At 32.7% G+C, this 7,265-nt stretch overlaps 1 long non-coding RNA gene across 1 annotated transcript; it reads right to left on the reverse strand.

Moving 5' to 3' along the window:
• Nucleotides 1–1,114: 1,114 nt before the first annotated feature.
• LOC120274059 lies at nucleotides 1,115–6,823 on the reverse strand. Its single transcript, XR_005540692.1, has 7 exons — nucleotides 6,636–6,823; nucleotides 5,676–5,735; nucleotides 3,281–3,373; nucleotides 3,119–3,193; nucleotides 1,871–1,929; nucleotides 1,610–1,759; nucleotides 1,115–1,536 (listed from the first exon to the last, which is right to left on the reverse strand). It is a non-coding gene; the product is annotated as an uncharacterized LOC120274059 (long non-coding RNA).
• Between the last annotated feature and the right edge of the window lie 442 nt (nucleotides 6,824–7,265).

Below are 7,265 nucleotides of genomic sequence, written 5' to 3' on the forward strand. Positions count from 1 at the left end.
GAAGGAAGACAGTCCTTCAGGTGCAGGATAACCACATCCATTTAACTTGGTTACCATCAAATGATACATCTTGCACTCGGGGCATGGCTCTCAATATCAAAAAAATACACTCACAAGAGAGAAGACTCCAAACCGATAGGGTCCCTTCCAGTGCCAGTAAAGCCTGAATTAAGAAAGTCATGCTTTCATTCTCTTTTTAGATTTAGTAAACCATATTCCATTATATTTTTAAAACTATGCAACAACAATAACTTTGATCCACTGCAAACATTCTTGTGAAGAGAAACTATATTTCCTGGTCTTTGATCCTTAACACGGATAAAAAAATGCTAAATTGTTACTTGCATAGCGAGTATTAGAACCAGACAACAAAAAAAGCAGTAGTAAGCATACATCGCGAGTAAAAAATATCGAGGGAACCGAATAAAGAACTTTACCAGCCAGCTCTCACTTGCATCAATCGCCGGACAACCGACCCATGAAGTTTCCTTCAGCTTACGGCCCTTTTCTGGATTTATAACTTAGGTGCATAATCCATTCATGCAATCTACAAATAAAAATCACAATTAAAAAATGGATGATCCGTTGAACATTCACATTTTATAAATTATAAGTAGGCCAAAAGTATATAGATCTAACAACAGAGGCGCTACTTAAATTCCATAAAATGCTGGATAATAATAGATAGAAGGGCAATGAAATTAAAAAAATTAAAGTTACAGAAAAGCGAGATCCGTGTCATTTGATAGATAATTTTTGAAAAAGGTTTGCACGCTTACCCCATATCCGTGTTGATCCATCCTTTGAACCCAGTGATAATCTAAAAAGACAATGCATGACAATAAGAACAATTTAGCAATGACAACAAGAAAAGATAATAATTGAATACTTAGTTAATAACTAAATGGATCCCTTTCCTCATTGCTTATCCAGAGGGTTCTGACGCACTCTAATATAAGTATTGAAGTTCCAAGGACTGCAACAGATGGACAACAATATGGTCGATTGCAATAAATTAAGATCAACCAACTAAAACAAGATAATTGCATAAAGGTCGTTTCCTCAAAAATATTGTGAGCAAGATTGATGTGTAAAGACTATTCATGTTTAGAAATGGAAGATTGATCGACAAGAGAATTTTGTTAGAACACAAGGGTGACCACAAAAAATGTGAGTAGAAGAACATGATCATGTTTGAGAAAAGGAAGATTGATGAACATATTGATTGCAAAAAGATCAATCAAACTACCGAATAGTGCCTCAGGAGAAAAATGATGGCATGTAGAGTCCATTAGGAAAGATCAAGTGGCAGATAACATGCCAGGTATAGCAAAAGTTGAATCATGTGATTGCTCCTGAAAAATGGCTACATGGAAATGAAATTCCAAAGATAATTACTTCAATATTAGACAAAACTTCATTACAGGAAAAAAAATTTTGGAAAACAAGAATAACCTGATTACTTGATTCACGAGCAACTACACAATGCAAATAGTCTGAATGACCCCTAAAGACCATTTTTCTCTTTCCATTCTCCTGCAACAGCAATATGATTATTGAGTGAGCTCCAAAGCTACATAAAATAAAAGAAATGAGGGGAATAGCTTACAATCATGTTGTGGTGATGCACCTGGCATAAGCAATTTGTTTAATACTTCAATACATCATTAATAATATAATATATTTACCTCAAAAATATACATACCACATTCTAGCAGTAAGCGCATGCATCACCAGTGGCTGATATGATGCATCCTTCCTAAACAAGAAATGTCCCATAATATTTATATGGTGGTTTAAAGAATTTCAAAAAGTATTGATTTATTTTCAACACGGAATATATGATATGGGTTCTAGTATGCGGCCTAACCTACTTGTTAATTGCAATCACATTGTATTCAGGGACTGTAGAATGTGCACTCCAAGAACCTCAAGAGAAAAAAAGAACAAAGAGACAATTACTTGAAAAATAACAATGAAATCACTAAGAATGATATATATACTGATATATAACCTAGTACATGAAAACATTCTGAAATTTTGCAGGCAATGATATTAACATAACTCAGTGCCAATGTAATATCCTTATTCATATTCATATAAGATACATGGTCCCATTGTGTTGCAGATATACTTTGTTAAGTGAAGAATTAAGCATGATGTGTCAATATAATAGAATAGAATTTTCTAAAAGTGTGATTCTATTGTATCAAATTTATGACGGATGAAGTAATCTCCACATAGGTACAAATCTCAGAGTGGTTTAACACTACCACTTTATCTATCATCCTTAAAGCATATACAACTTGCCATTTGAACGGAAGACAAAGAACCTTTAAAAGTTTCCCTCAAATAACTAGTACTAATTACCATACCATATGAACAGATACAGTAGATCCATATTCCTTTCTCATGCTAGTTATACACACACACACACACTAGCCTCATGTACACATATAGCAGCAAATTTGCAAATGAATATAAGTTCTAAATATATAGACTTCGGCTCCTTTTATTCTTCTCACAGTATTTTCTATATTTTGCATCATTCCAAATCAATAACAACTACTCCCAGACATTATTCCTAATACCACTATGCAAATATAAAAACAATTAGACAACATCAAGAAATTTTCTGAATAATTAACAACAAACTCAAGCTTATATTAAGAGCTGTAAGTTGAGTTTTCTATAAATGAAAAAATAAACATTTGCTGTAAACTTATGCCACCAATCCATTGCACAATATTAATAGAACAAGATAGTTCCATGTTTTGTATTCTAATATTTGAAGAATTTCCATCATCATCCATGATACTGATAATCCATTCCATTAGTAGTGATTCCAGGGAGCTGTAAGAAAACCATGCAGTCCATGAGAGTTTCTACTTACACAAATATTTTTCATGATCAGCTTTCTTTTGCTTGTAATATATCATTTTACATGAATACCAAACGTCAACAAGAAAACTAGACTTTCTCATCACAAAAAATTAGAGAACTCTCAACCTTATGTACACATGACATTGTTTATAGACTTCAATAACATATCATCTTAGACAGCATCCAGTTACTAGTATATATGTATATGGCCCCAAACAGCTATTCCAAAACTTACCAGGTTTCCAAATGTCAATGACGTAGTGTGTGGCTACTGGCGTCGACAAAGCTTTCCTCATGTCCATATGTTGTGCTACAGGTAATGTGATGTAGCTGAATTACATAGAGATTGTATGGATAAAATTGGTAAAAAGAAATGTTCAGTTGGTCAATGGATCACCTGAGATAGCTTAAAGCTAACATTCTGTAGAGACATGTGAAAACCAAGAGGTGTAATCCAATGGAGTAGAAGAATATAAATGTTTGAGCATACCTGAGCGTGAGAGTTATCAGTGAGTAGGGAAACAAAAGTAAAAGTAAGAATCAGAGTAATGTTGCATTTGTAAAGCATGAGAATGAAAAAAGAAAAAGAGTTTGATATCTATTTATGTTTCAATATCATTTCTTTAAGCACCAAAGAGAAACAGAAGAGAAATAAGATGTGATGCTTTAATAGATAGATAGATATTGTGACATTTTGTCTCTTTCAACATGCAACATGGCCGAAACTTTGGAAAGGAAATAATCATACTCAAAGAAATCATGGATTGAGCAAGAGGGTCTGAACTTTTATTGGTTTACATTTCTATGTATTCATTAGTGAAACCAACCTAGAAGCTCGACAAAATATCGCTAAAAAGTAAGCTGCCGATTACTATATCCTAATAATTGTGGACCCATATTTTTGTGCTTTGCCAAGTGGTTGGGGTTCAAATTATGCTCTTCAGGGACTTTTAGTAATTTAATTGTTGTTTGGCTTCACCAACAAAAAAGCTATTTTAATCAACAACAATCACAAACATTTGTTGTAAATCACAACACATCCATGTATGATAAACCAAACTATTTATATTTATAGGAGGCAAAGTCTGATTGCTAATGTCACACCCCGAACCCAGCTCACTGGACCCTGTACGGAGACAAACGGCCGCAGCCCCACAAGGTGTGAGCCTCATAGGCCTGCAAGGCCTTAGAATCTGATTCAGGACAAGCAAATCTATAATAACCCAACTGAGTTATAGGATTACAGACTTTACAAAGTACACAATACCAGGATACAGAAGTCCAAAATACAAAATACAAGAATACAGGGATAGATAATGACAATAACTCAAAATTTACAACAAATAACACAGCATCTACAGACAATCTTTCAAGATCCACGCTGGTCTCACACTCTTGATCATAAAATTATTCAAAATAAATCCATGAGCTTACTACCACAGTAAGTAATCCAGAAATTATTTTACAACCACAGGGTTTATAAATCTTGAATTCAAATGCGAGAACAATTAAGCTTTTTAAATCAGACTGAAAAGAGTTTACATACAAATAGCCCATTAGGGGTATAATTTTCAAATATTGCCATTAACCAAAACATTGCAGGTAAAAGAATTATCAGTTGTCAAAACTGTCAAACAGAGATATAGTAAATCGTCAGATATGAGCATAGATCTCCAAAGCATAGTTAGACTAAGCCAAAAATTTTAGAGGTATGTTTCAATTATACCAGATTTTCAGAATATTACAAGTTTTTAAAATAAAAATTTTAAATAACTTGTAGAGTTTAATATTCTAATAATAGGATATATCCAAATATGTCATGCACCAACAATTTGCATATTCTAATAAAAGAATATTTCCAAATATAATTTACTAGAATTTAAAATCCAGAAATACGATATCAAAAATACAGAAATTTTGAGACAGGACAAATATTTGTGTTTTTGCAGAAAACCAAAATAAAAAGTCAAAGGAGAGATTAACAGGTTTCAGCGTATGTCTCCAAATTCATTGTAAATGCCAAAAGTCATTTGTTTATCCTCAGTGACAGACCCGAGCCAAAATAAAAGAAATCATTTATTTACCGTCGATGACCCGAGACTGAATACCAGGTGGACATTGATTATTTCACCGAACGGACATGGTGCAAAACTACAGTCTCATTTTCCCAAAATTACTTGTCGACAAGGTCAGGGTTTAACCCCCCACTGACAGGGTTGCATATCGCTCATTTGGAGACCAAAATATTCAGATACAAAAAATATTCGCAGAGTACAAGTTCAGAGTTTTCTAAAATTCCTCAAGTTCATATATATTCAAAAAATACAGATAAATATCAAAATCTCACTTTAGAGAAAATAACTCGATAACGAGAAATGGAATATAAACATTTAAGCACATGAAATATTTAAAATTATTCAAAACACCAGCTCTTTCAAAACTAAATTAAATTATTATATAAATAAATAAATAAATAACGGAATTAACTAAGTCAATCCAAAAGATAGTAGAATCATCAACCCATGCCTACAAACAAACAAATTTTATAAACGTTGAAGTAATCATATGAATGTAATCGCACACTTAGTATAAATAATAAATTAATAACCAAGTTAAAATGAATAGCAATCATTTAATTAGCATTACACCAATGTAAAATCAAAATAATTAATTAAAGAAAATACCTCAAAATACATATTCCAAATAAAATAACAAAATACTAGATAATTATTTTACCGAATAAAATAATTTCTCAAATACTGAAATTACGGAGTTATCGGTAGATTACTTACATCGAAAATACTCTACTCCATGACACAATGCGACGACCCAAAGTCACTTCTCAAATGGTCCTATAACAAAAGGATTGTCAACTATTACAACTCAAAAAAATCATGAACCAATCAAAACATTAATGAAAAACATAAACTAGGGTTGTTGGTCATCATCAAGGCAACTATCTAAGATCACACAAGGACTGCAAGGTCACTTTCAAATGGAAACAAAAATACATTCTAAGGTTGCAGAAATAAAAAGGTAAGTGTGTTTTGCTATGCATGCACTAGTTGTCCCTTAAGCATTCTTGAAATAAGACATGGAGACATGCAAGTCAACCAAAATTACATGCATAAAGTCACACCACATGAGAGCATGCATCTCAAAGCTTGGGTTTCCCAAGATTGGATTATCTAAAGAATTCAAAAACACTACAAAGGCTGCAAGTTTTCACTAAATTCACATGTTAACATTCTTTTATCTTCAACAATAATTATTAACCTTCTCCAATATGGAATTTAATCCATAAAAGCAACCACAAAATAAAGATATACAAACTCAACAACAACAATAATGCCATAAAGGAAATCTCATAGTTGGCATTACCACTAGTCCATAAAACCTTGAACTTTATACTAGGAGAAATACTTTATTGTAAATGAGCATATCAAAATGGTTGCAGGTCATAAAAATGCTTAAAAAGTAATGGTTTTAAGTAAACATTAGATGCTCACAAACAAGGCATTATGCAGCCATAACCTCATGTCTTTATCATCATAATTCCATCACATCTCTCTAACCTCCAGTAGTGGACACCAAAGAAGAAAGAGTAGAAACCCACCATACTCTAGATTTAATGAAATCAAGCTTCTTCCAACATTCATGTGTCCAAAACCCAACCATTCTATAACAAAGGGCTGATTGTATCAAAGTCATGCTATCATAAATCTAACAATTTCAGAAAATCTTATACTCACCCCTCTATCAAGTTTCCACGCCGGAGCATCGTCGGAGCTTCGTCGGATTTTCAATCCCAGAATTATATATATATATATATCTCTCTCTCTCTCTCAAAGAAAACTCTTGAAGAAGGATGCTAATCTCTCCCTAATACAAGCTGGCCACAACTAATAAACAAGGCAACAACAACTTAAGACAAGGCTTCATGAAAATCCGGGGTTTACAAGATTGAGAAATTAAAAATTTCCTTGAATCCGGGCTTTAAGCATGGTTACAAACAAAAGAAGACAAAGCATTTAAACACTGGGGCCCACAGAAAACTATGTGCAAACCAGATCAACCAAAATAAAGACATGATAAGGCCAACTCTAGTGGCAAGTTTAGAACAATCTTTATTCACATAGATAAATTTCAAATTTATCAGCACTCCAAACATCAAAATTTACCTATATCATTTTTACCATAGCGAGGAACAACCACCCATAGTCTCTACCATCACTGCACAAAATTAAGAAAATAGTTTGAAATTTAGCAGTATGAAGAATCACCTAGAAAGATATATATATATATAACATCTCAACAAAATAACAATAATAATATTTATTATTATTATAAATTTTAAAATATATAATACAAGAAAGCATGGG

This window comes from Dioscorea cayenensis, chromosome 12 (genome assembly GCF_009730915.1).
Source record: "Dioscorea cayenensis subsp. rotundata cultivar TDr96_F1 chromosome 12, TDr96_F1_v2_PseudoChromosome.rev07_lg8_w22 25.fasta, whole genome shotgun sequence".
Taxonomy (NCBI): Eukaryota; Viridiplantae; Streptophyta; class Magnoliopsida; order Dioscoreales; family Dioscoreaceae; genus Dioscorea; species Dioscorea cayenensis.